The sequence below is a fragment of the Ambystoma mexicanum genome, chromosome 14, assembly GCF_040938575.1.
Source record: "Ambystoma mexicanum isolate Mex_15411 chromosome 14, UKY_AmexF1_1, whole genome shotgun sequence".
Classification (NCBI taxonomy): domain Eukaryota; kingdom Metazoa; phylum Chordata; class Amphibia; order Caudata; family Ambystomatidae; genus Ambystoma; species Ambystoma mexicanum.
In genome coordinates, this window is record NC_090940.1 from 606,780,745 (window position 1) to 606,793,346 (window position 12,602).

A 12,602-nucleotide genomic window follows, 5' to 3' on the forward strand; every position below is an offset into this window, starting at 1 on the left:
CCTACACTAATGATAGTTGTCGCTAGGCTACGAGGTATAGAATCATAAATTGGAGAACCCTTACCACGGATGTTGTTGTTGAGTCTGAGTTATCCCAAAGGAGTCCAAAAACGGAAGTGCAAAATAATAAACGGGGAAGGTTAGTTAGGGAACTAAACCCGGGCGGAACGAGGGCCGCGCTAGAGTCGAGTGGGTGCACTCTCTGCAAGGCGTCCCTGTGCACTATTGGAGGATGTCCAATGGAAGTCTGATTGTGGAGATGATGGGAACAACAACCATAAGAATTGTAGGTGATGGTTTCGGTGACAGGCAAAGGCAGTCCGTGAGGGAGAAAAAGAGGTCTGGTACACAGGTGAGTAGTTTACCAAATCGGCAGGCAGAGGCAGTCCGTGAGGGAGGAAATAGGTCTGGTACACAGGTGAGTAGTTTACCAAATCGGCAGGCAGAGGCAGTCCGTGAGGGAGGAAATAGGTCTGGTACACGGGTCAGTAGTTTTCCAAAATCGGCAGGCAGAGGCAGTCCGTGAAGGAGGAATTAGGTCTGGTACACGGGTTTATAGTAGGATCGAAGACGGAACTTCTAAACACCGGGATGCAACTTTAATCAGAAGCAGCGACTTTCCCGGTTGTGCGGTTTAAATCGGGAAGGGGAAAGGCGGAACCGGACGAAACCGAGGTTCACGCATCATCGCCCATCTGCTGAGAGCTGGAGGCGGAATGCTGGGAATCGTAGTTCAACTCGCCGCAGGGCGCCGTGGAGTGAGCCGAGGCCACTATTTTCCAGGGCAGTTGCCAGTGGGCGTAGAATGGATTTGCAATGTGACGCATGCCCTTCCGAAGGGCTATAATCCTCCTCCGTGCCTGCCGAGGCATAACAACGATAGGAGAAAACAACAAACAGGAATGTTAGTATAGGGAAAGAAACCCGAGAGGCACGAGGGTCGCACTAGTGCCGGGTTGGTGCAGAATCAGCAAAGTGTTTATATGCACTTGAAGACAAGTTCACAAGACAGTCACTCAATGTCCCAAAATCCAACAAAAGGAAAAATCCAATCAAGGCCGTGGAGAAATGATTACAAATAGCAGAGATGGAGTTGCCAACTACAAACATGTACCTGAGCACACACGCATCCATATAAGGCGTGGAAGAGTTCCGGATGGTTGTTAGCAAGTCACCTGCGAGAAGGGCAAAGTCGAAGTCGTTCCGAGTCTGGTAGCAGCCAGGTGGGATGAGGTACCACAAGAGACAGCAGGAAGCAGGAAGAATAATCCAATAACTCTCCGGGTCAAAAACCAGGCGAGCACGACAGGAATAAAGGAGGAGGCAAGCCAATCCAGAAGCCAGGCAAGGGTCAGAACGAGGTAAGCAGATTAGGAATTTGTGCGGAGGAAACACGAAGGAGTAAACGGACATAACTGCTGTAGCTTGTAACGCTAAATAACAGCAACGAGCCCCTTGAAAGACGGTGGTTTTAAAGCCGTATGGGGGCGTGTCTTGCCGTACGTCTTCCAAATACAGGACGTGTCAGCTGACACGGACTCCGTCGTAGTTTGTACAGGCGCCATGGCAACCTGTATCTGCTCCACAGAGGAGCTTGTAAAGGAGTCGTATTCTGCAAGGAAGCCCGCGGGGATGCCCGAAGTGTAACAGCATCCTCCCCCAAAGACACCGGCAACCCCCTGGCGGAATGGAAACTCCTCAGAAGCTCCCGACAATGTAAATTGGACAAAGGCTCCCAGGTACGGTCCTCAGGCCCATAACCTTACAATCCACCATGTAGAACAACGTACCCCTAGACACCCTGCAGTCCAGAATGTGCGAAACCTCGTACTCCTCCTCACCGTCCACCAAGATCGGCGAAGGACGTGTAGGTAGGCGAGTCACCTGGATGAATGGCTTGATCAGGGAGACGTGAAAAACTGGGTATACGCCATGAGCACGGCAGAGAGAGCTTGACCGCCACAGGATTTATAACATCAGTAATGGCATAGGGTCCCACGTATTTAGGCAAAAGCGAACGTTTGCCCACAATCCGTAAGTTACGGGACAACCACACCTTCATGCCGCTCCGTTAGACCGGTGCCAGCGATCGATGCACATCAGCATATTTTTCGGCATGGTCTTGAGCTCGGAGCAAATGACAGCGTACGTCCCGATGAATCTTATCGAGATCTCTCACGTAGTCTCTTGCAGCTGGGTTGACAGTCGACAGTACCGGATCAAGTGGGAGTGCCCTAGGATGACCACCATACAGGGCAAAGAAGGGAGAAACCCCAGTTGACGTGTGCATAGAGTTGTTATATGCAAACTATGCGTAAGGCAGGGAAGTAAACCAGGACTGTTGGAACTGAAGGCATAAACAGCGTAGGTACTGTTCGATATTAGCGTTGGTTTTCTCAGTCTTCCCATCCGTCTGATGATGATATGCCGAGGAATATCTGTCCTCGATGCCCAGGGAAGCCGTAAGAGCCTTCCAAAACCGTGAAGTAAATTGTGTACCACGATCGGAAACAATGACTGAGGGTAAGCCAAAGAAGCGAAACACATTCGTCATGAACAGTCTCGCCAATTCCGGAGCCGAAGGCAAGCCGGAACAAGGTATGAACAGTGCGTATTTTGTGAAATAATCCACAATCACCCAAATGGTGTCGTGACCCTGGACGTCGGGGAGTTCCACAATGAAATCCATTGACACCATCTGCCAAGGTTTGTACGGAACAGGCAGAGGTTGTAATAAGCCTACTGGTTTGGCTCTAGAGGTCTTACATTGAGTGCATATGGAACAGGTCAAAATGTAGTCCTTTACATCGCGAGCCATGGAAGGCCACCAAGCCCAACGCCGTAAGGCCTCAATAGTTTTTTGACTTCCTGGGTGTGCTGCAATCAAAGACTCATTGGACCACTGGAGAGCTAAGGTTTTAGCTTGACCTGATGGTACATAGACGCGCCCTTGGATAAATGGCATACCCTGAATTACTTCTAGGTTGAAATCAGCGATTTCTTTTGGATGGATTGAGACCCAATCAAGGATGATCGAACGCAAAGAGGGCTGAACCGAACACCCGCAAACAACTTTGTTCGGTAGGAGAGGAAGTGCTTTGACCTGTTGGGACTGGCCACCCGCATGGAGGCGGGAGAGAGTGTCAGCCGAGACTTGAGCTTTAGCAGGACGGTATGTGATAAACTGGTACTGTTTAAAGAATAAATGCCACCGCGCCTGTCTAGCTGTAAGACATTTCATAGATTTGAAGGCTAACAGACTACGGTGATCCGAGTATACCGTTACAAGGTGTTTGGCCCCCAGAAGGTGATGTCTTGTCATGATCTCTGCTTCCAAAAGATCTGTCATGATCTCTGCTTCCAAAAGATCAGGACTTGCCCGACTCCCTTGGAAGCAGACCCATAACCCCGGTTCCGAGTGCCAGCCAGTCCCAATTGGGACCTTTTGGACCCTGTCCTGGCGCCAGTGGCACCAGGCTCATAAAGATGCCCAGTCCCAGCGCTGGAAGCGAAGGGCTCCTAATGCTTGGGTGGACTTACCTGCAGCAGACCATGCTGCTTACTTACCTGCCAGTTGAACCCCTGATCCTCTTCTGTTTGGGACTACTTTTCCTGTTGGGTGGGGCAGGAGCCACTCCCTAGGTTCAGAACACTGGAACTCTTCTGGAAAGCAGGAACTCTTTTCTTAGGCGTGGCTAAGGAAGGAGACACCTAAGCACTACAGGAGGCTATTTAAACCACACCCGATGGATGAATCTTGCTTTGCGTTATTCTGCATTCTCTGCAGCAGAACGCTCATCGTGTCTTCTGTTTCTGATCCTGGGCCTAAGGGAACAAAGGCTTACCATCCTGGAATCCAGTCCTCAGCAGCACCTGTAAAGACAAAGAAAGAAAAGGTTAGCACTACGGTCTTCAGTGGCAGCGCATCTCTTACCTGGTCCATCGGCTGTCACCAACGCCTCGCGCTGCATTCCGGCATCTGAAAGACAAAGGCTTACCTACTCTTCGCATGCTCCGGAGGTCTTCGCACTGCATTCCGGCATCTGAAAGACAAAAGCTTACCAGCTCTTTGCACGCTCCGGAGGCCTTCGGCACTGCATCCCGCATCTGAAAGACAAAAGAAGGTGCGTTTAAAGACATTGGGCAACTTTATTACTCACGTGCCATTACTCCTTCCCACGCCGAATCCAGTGGGTATTCCAGCACCCTTCAGCTTCTCTAAAGCTCCGAACTTGTACCTGCAAGATAAAAGGGACAGTTAGTGCGCATCGTGAAGCAGGCTACAAGCGCTTACTTACGTGCTTCCAGGCGCTTCTATTCCTCACGCGGGTTCGATCCTCAACTCTCATCAGCCCGCCATCCGCCATCGCCGGAACCCTGCAAAACAAGAGATATCATTACAAAAGACTTTTAAGACATTTGAAGTGCCCAGAACTTACCGTTCGTGCAGTTAACGACGGACAGCAGTCCTCTGAGGTCAAGAGGCCTGCACCCTTATCCAGTGAAGAAACTGGTTACGGCACCCTGCCCCGAGGCAGATGGAGAGCTCGGCGTTCACTTACCTAAGGTGAGGGTGTTAACCTTTGGGGTTCTACAGGAGAAGAGAAAGGGAAGAGGAGAGAGGCACCCAATAACCCCAGTTCATTAATCCCATATTTTCTATCTGCAAACATCTTACTCTTCGAGTCAGACATACAGTGCACAGAGGTCCAGCCCAAAGAGCCAACCGTGTGTTACACATCACCTTTGAAGATACGGCATTCACCCAGTCAAGACCGGCGCCTCTGCGGGAATCAGGTGAGCGTTACAGAACGCAAAGCCTATCGCAAAACTCCCACCCAGGCGCTATGGAAACCTCGGATACCGACCAGCTAGCCCAGTTACTTGGGGAACTAAGAGCAGAAGTGCATGCAGCCCGTCAGGAAACAAATGCTCTAAGAAGGGAACTGATTATTTCCAAGGAGCGAACAGACGATCTCGCTAGACAATTGCTACAGTCACAAGCCGGACAAACTCCGTTACCCGCATCAGGGGCAAATCTTCCTTCAACATCCTCTACGAACCCAGTGCAGATCAACCTACCTGGGAATGTACCTCTGGCTCCGCCCGAACGATTTTCTGGTGACCCAAAGAGGTTTGCAGTATTTATTAATCAGTGCCGGTTGCACTTCTTATGCCGGCCAGCAGCCTTTCCAACTGATCAAGCTAAGGTAGCTTTCGTGCTTTCGTACCTTAGTGGCAATGCGGCAGACTGGTCGATCCCTCTAGTTAATCAAGATGATCCGGTTCTCCATGATTTTCGAGCTTTTCAGCTCAGTATGGAAAAACTGTTTGCAAGACATTCACAGGGGCAGGCCTTGGACAATGAGCTCCTTTCATTGCGACAGGGTAATCAAGACCTTTTGGCTTATATTGCGTCTTTCAACAGACTGATAGTGGAAACTCGATGGCCTGAAGACAAACGGATTACGCTGTTTTATAGAGGTCTACGTGGAGAGCTCAAAGATGTGTTAGCCCAATTAGTGAATCCCCCGCAAGACTGTTCAGACTATATTGACTTAGTTGTTCAAATTGACCACAGACTGCAGAACAGGAAGGCCGATCGTTCCAAGTTTGATGCTCGAGTATTTTCCAAACCACCAACTCCTACCAAAGGAGTAGACTCCGGGGAACCCATGCAAATAGGGGGCCTGAAAGGACCACTAACACAAAAGGAGCGGGAAAGGAGAAAACAGCTGCAATTATGCCTCTATTGCGGAAACTCGGGGCACTTTCTTCGAGACTGTCCGGTGAAACCAGCCAAGAAGGCAGTAGGAGCTGCAGTTACCAGGGTCACAAACTCTGAGCAGGGAAACGACCTCCCCCGACAAGAATAGAGGTCCTCTTGCCGAGCGTTAAAACCAGTTCCGTGACCTCGCATTTCGTGATACCTATGGTCCTCATTAGCCCTGAACATCCGGATCGATTACATGCGATTGAAGCTTACGTCGACAGCGGTGCCATTGGCAATTATGTGGATCATGAAATGGTTTTGAGGATGAATCTGACTCTTTGTCCAAAGGCTGTAAAGGACGTCATTACTACGGTGGATGGTACGGAGATAGCCTCCGGACCAGTAACGCATACCACCCAAGAAGTGACGCTAGTAAGTCAAGATGGACACCATGAGAAGATCGTGTTCGATGTGATCAAGGCCCCCCAGTTCCAGATTATTCTAGGAATTCCTTGGTTAGAGAAGCACAATCCTCAGATCGATTGGCGAGCAAGAACGGTTCAGTTTCCAGAATGTGTCTCTACTTGTCACCCTCGACCTGGTGTTGCACTGGCAGCAATTTCCTCGGAGGCTCCTCAGTTACCTCCTGAATACCTAGAATTCCAAGATGTTTTCCGGAAGGATCAGGCTAACTCTCTACCTCCTCATAGGTCTTATGACTGCCAGATAGACCTGATACCTGGATCTACTCCTCCTTGTAGTAGAATTTATGCCCTCACCGAGCCTGAGAATCTTCACCTCAGACAATACCTGGATCAATACCTAGCGAATGGGTTTATTCGTCCTTCCAAGTCCCCTGCTTCCTCAGCTTTGTTCTTCGTTCCAAAAAAAGAAGGGGACCTTAGAACTTATATAGATTATCGCGCCCTGAACCAGATCACCGTTAAGAATAGGTATCCGTTACCTTTGATCCCTGAACTCCTGGACCAAGTCAGAAAAGCATGCATATATACAAAGCTGGATCTTAGAGGAGCCTACCACTTGGTACGAGTAAAAGAGGGCGATGAATGGAAGACGGCCTTCCGCACCAAGTATGGGCTATTTGAATATCAGGTCATGCCCTTCGGACTTTGCAATGCCCCGGCCGCCTTTCAATATTTTATGAACGATGTCCTCAGAGAGCTCATAGATGTGTGTGTTGTTGTTTACATTGACGACATCCTCGTTTATTCTTCATCGGAAACTGAACATCGGAAACACGTGAAAATGGTCCTCGAGCGATTGCGTCAACACAAACTTTTCGCTAAGTTGGAAAAATGTGTTTTCAACGTGACTGAAGTTGAATTCTTGGGATTCATATTATCACCTAGCGGAGTACGTATGGATTCAAAGAAGGTCGATGCAATTCTCAAATGGCCATCGCCATCCTCCGTAAAAGGTGTTCAAAGCATGTTAGGCTTCGCTAACTTTTACAGCAGGTTTATCCCCGAATTCTCTCGAATAGTCCAGCCCATCACCGCCTTGTTAAAGAAAAACAAACGTTTTGAATGGTCTACCGAGGCGGAACAAGCTTTCCAGAATTTGAAGACTAGATTTATCTCTGCACCGATCTTAAAACATCCTCGCCCAGAACTCCCCTACATCGTTGAAACTGATGCTTCGAGCCTTGCCATGGGGGCAGTTCTATCACAAAAGGACCCAGTAACCAATCAGTTGCATCCCGTGGCATTTTGGTCCCGCAAATTCTCGCCTCCTGAAATCAATTACACTATTACTGATAAGGAACTTCTAGCTATCAAGTCCGCCTTTAAGGCTTGGCGGCATTATCTTCTGGGGGGCCCGACACACCGTTACTGTGATTACAGATCACCGAAACCTGCAATATTTGAAAACCGCAAAAACTCAATCCTCTAGGCAACTCTGTTGGGCACTATTCTTTGCCGAGTTTGACTTCATAATTACCTATCGACCTGGTACAAAAAACGGTAAAGCTGATGCCCTTTCTCGGATGGTGTCATGTCACTTGGGAGACCGGAGTCTGCCGCTCCCTTTTCCTCCTGGCGAGTCTACCTGCGCGTTCGCGTCTGGGGACTCGCCAGAGGAGGAGCGTTGGGTGTTGGGCCCGGCGGCCTACGGCGCATGCGCGGGAGACCTCTGTCGCGGTTCCGCGCATGCGCCGTGGACTGGGCTCGCCTCCTTCGAAGGGCTTGCCTTCCAGGCCTCGTTGTGGGTTCGCCGGTGCCAGGAGACGAAGCGGCTTGCGTTCCAAGCGTCTCGGGCGCAGGCGACCCATAAAAGAGGCCACGAATCGATGCAACCCGCGTCTCAACGCGGTTTGCTTCGCTTCGCTTGTTCCTGTGCTCCTGTACTTACCTGGGTCCAGTCCTGGGCCAGCCCTCTACCTTCCTGAGACTTGCCCTGAGCCTGCCTGTTTACCCCTACCTGGGCCCTGTCCTGGGCCAGCCAACTACTTACCTAGGGCCTGCCCTGGGCCTGCCTGCTACTCTTACCTGGGTCCTGTCTTGGGCCTGCCTGCCCACTCCTGCCATAATCCCGTCCAGAACCTGCCAATCACTTACCTGGGCCCTGCCAAGCAACTCTTCCAGGTCTACTCTGGGTCCGCCTACTCGGCTCCTTTTAGGGCCAGACTGCTAGTTATATCTGGTCTCCCTCATTCCTGTCTGCCTGCTCCTGTCGGACCACCAGCATCTGCCAAGATCTTTTCTTTCTGCGGTATTGACCTGTCTTGCCGCGTCGGACATTTTGACTACTACTGCAGTTCTTGAGCCTCCGGAGTATTGTCATCGGACTTCATCTTGCCAGCAATCTTCACCTAAACTTTGGCCTCACCAGTCTGTGCTTGCACAGTCCCGCTGTCACAGTTATCAGAAGAGTGCCTTCGTGACATTAGGAGTCGGTCCATCCTCCACCCATTTCTAATCGTGGGTGGTGGAGAGGCTGGATCTTCGTGCCACTTGTTCATCTTTTCACGAGCTCCAGACTGGCGACCTCTGCGAGATCGACCTCCAAGACATCAGGTATGCGGCCCTCTCGGGCTTCCCAACTTGACAGATTGAGACGCCTGCCTTCTGACCTGGAGATGGATGATACGCAAGACATGCGGAATGAGTTACTAGCTCTCAGGGCCGAGATGACCGCCCTGGGCCAGGAGAATCAGACGTTACGCCAGATGATAACCCAAGGAGCGCCTAGTACCTCTCAGGTGGAGGGATCTTTGGCTCACACTACACCTATCAAGTTTGATGGAGACCCGAGACGGGTGGCTGAATTTTGTAATCACTGTCGGATACATTTCCTTTTCACATCTACTTACTTCAACAATGATAGGGCCAAGATCGGGTATATCCTGGGAAATCTAACTGGAAATGCGTTAGCCTGGGCAACTCCGTTTGTAGTTACAAACAGTCCCATTTCGAACGATTTTCTGCTTTTGAAAAGGCATTCCTTGAGGTGTTCCAGACGCCTAATTTGGCCTCCGCTGCACAGAATCAACTGATGGATTACAAGCAGGGAAGCGCTGACATTATAGCTTACATAAGCCGCTTCCGACTTTTGGCTACCGACTCCCAATGGCCAGAAATTACACAGAAGACTCTGTTCCGCCGAGGCCTCAGAGAGGAGTACAAGGACGAGTTACTCCATATCCCCGAACCAGAGAGCCTCCAACAGTTGATTGATCAGGTGCTCCGTATTGACCAGAGATTAGCCGAACGAAAGGCTGAGAGACGTCGGCTTGAAAGAAACAGTCCCAGGACGTCCAGTTTACCCGCAGGTTCGTTCGGTCCTACTGAATCTGGATCGGAGCCAATGCAACTGGGAGCCATAAGAGGTCCATTGTCTGAGGAAGAGAAGAAACGGAGGAGGTCTTTACGTTTATGTCTTTACTGTGGAGCAGCCGGGCATTATCTCGGTACGTGCCCATTGCGCCCGCAGAAGAAGAAGTCGGGAAACTAGGAGACCTGTCGTGTACTGGAAGGGCAACGACAGGTCTCAATCCATCTTCAGACCCTTCAGTTGTTTGTTCGATTCGTCTTCCCATGCAACCAGCAGTGTTACAGACCTTGAAGATCCAGATTAAGTTGCCTGACAAGAATTTGGAAGTATTAGGCCTGTTGGACAGTGGGGCTTCCGGCAACTACATCGACGAGACATTCGCCTCCAGACACAAGATACCATTAATTTCCAGACACATTCCTTTAACCGTGGAGCTCATTGATGGAACTCCCTTGTCTTCCGGGCCCGTTTGTCAGTTCACAGTAGGTCTAGTCCTCCAGATTGCGGACCATAGTGAAGAACTCGCCTTGGACGTAATAAAGTCCCCATCCTACAAAGTGGTTTTGGGGTTACCTTGGCTGCAATATCATAACCCGGTGATAGATTGGAGAACTCAGACTTTAACCTTTTCATCCACTGCTTGCGCTCAGAAATGCAAACTACCAGCTCCTACCCTGGCCGTTTCAACCTCCCTGGAAACATACGGCAGAGGGGTCAGTCTATGTTCCACGTCTCTGATTCCACAGGAATACATCGACTACGAGCAGGTATTCTCTGAGCCTGGCGATATACCTCTTCCTCCACATCGTTCCTTTGACTGTTCCATCGAATTGCTGCCGGACTGTGTCATCCCCCATGGGAAATTGTATGCCCTAACACGAGACGAAAAGCAGGTGCTTCTGGAGTACTTGTCGGAGAGTCTACAAAAAGGATACATAGTGCCGTCTAAATCGCCCGCAGGATTCCCCATGTTTTTTGTAAAGAAGAAGGAAGGCACTTTGAGACCCTGTATTGATTATCGGCAACTGAACAATATGACAGCAAAAGATTGTTATCCATTACCTCTGATCCGCAGTATCCTTGAATCCTTGCATACTGCTCGGGTCTTTTCCAAACTGGACCTACGCGGAGCTTACCACCTGGTACGTATCAAGAGCGGGGACGAGTGGAAGACAGCCTTCAAGACACCATTCGGGCATTTTGAGTATCGAGTCATGCCTTTTGGCCTATGCAATGCCCCTGCTGTTTTTCAACGATTTATGGACAACATCTTCGGCGATCTACTTGGCTTATCCGTCTGGGTGTATTTGGATGACATCCTGGTTTTTTCCAAATCCTTTGACGAACACGTAGAACATGTTCGTGAGGTCCTCCGTCGGTTGTCCATTAATAATCTATTCGCCAAGGTGGAGAAATGCAGCTTTCACCAATCCAGCATCGAGTGTTTGGGGTTTGTGATTAATCAGGAAGGAATTGGGATGGATCCCAAGAAAGTGCAAGCCATACAAGAATGGAAACCTCCTTATGATATCAAGTCCCTTCAACGCTTTCTGGGATTCGCTAATTTCCACAGGCGCTTCATCCCTCAATTTTCTCAGATCTCTGCGCCCCTCACCAGGCTAACCAGCTGCAAAATCGCTTTCTCGTGGGATTCCGAGGCTTCTCGGGCTTTCGACATCTTGAAGTCAACCTTTATGGCAGCCCCGATTCTGCGCCATCCACAGGAGGAGCTACCCTACATTGTGGAGGCCGACGCTTCCAGCTTCGCAGTCGGTGCTGTCCTCCTACAGAAAGACCCGACTACGTTGGTTGAACATCCAGTGGCCTATTTTTCTCGCAAACTGAATCCCAGCGAAAGAAATTATGCGGTAATCGAAAAAGAACTGTTGGCTATTAAGACCGCATTTGAGGAATGGAGACATTTCCTTCTCGGAGCTCGCTTTTCCGTGGAAGTACGGACAGATCATCGCAATCTGCAATACCTTCGCTCCTTGCAATGTCGAACTCCTCGTCAGGCCAGGTGGGCCTTCTTCTTTTCTCCATTTGAATTTCATGTTACTTACATCCCGGGAACTTCCAATTTGAAAGCAGATGCACTTTCTAGATCCCTTGGGAATGTGGAAGAGGCGTCCTGCCCAGCTCAGCCACTGATTTCCCCTCAACATTTCTTGCTGACTTTGTCTCCTCACCTTGAATCCATCGTGGACGCCACTCGAACTGATCCCGAAAGAGCGACTCTTCTCAGTCGTCGATTTGTGTCTGAACAAGATGGGCTTTTGTTTTTTCGAAAAAAGCTGTATATTCCTAAGGGAGCTATTCGGAAGGGCATTTTGCACGGATTCCACGATTCGCCTATAGGAGGTCATCGTGGGATAAGAGCCACATGGGAGTTGATATCCCGACAGTTTTGGTGGCCTGGTTGGGCTACCGAAGTCCAGAAGTATATCGAAGCTTGTCCAATTTGTGCCCAGTGCAAAATACCTAGAAAACGTCCGTTGGGATTGCTGGTACCTACTGAAATAACACCTTACCCATGGCATACCATCGCCACCGACTTCATTGTGGATCTACCTCCTTCAGAAGGGTTTACTTGCATAATGGTGGTTGTGGACAGTTTCACTAAGCTAGCCCATTTCATCCCATTCCTGAAGATCCCTACAGCAACCCAGATGGCTTCAGCGTTCCTGCATGAAATCTACCGGTTACATGGTCTACCTGAGAAGATCATTTCAGATCGAGGGACCCAGTTCCTCTCTTTATTCTGGAGCAAGGTGTGTGGTCATCTGGGAATTCATAGGGCTCTAAGCTCGGGCTATCACCCACAGACCAATGGGCTCACCGAAAGGACCAATCAAACTTTGGAAGAGTACCTCCGCTGTTTTGCTAATGCTACTCAGTCCAACTGGAGAGCTGGTTTAGATCTTGCTGAAGTGTCTTACAACAATACAATTCACGCTTCCATTGGAGTCAGTCCGTTCTTCTGCTCTACTGGTCTACATCCTCGTTTGATGCCTTTTCATCCGGTTCCTTCCAGTACAGTCCCATCTGCTGATGGCTATGTCACTCACATTCAGAAACAACAGGAACTAGCACG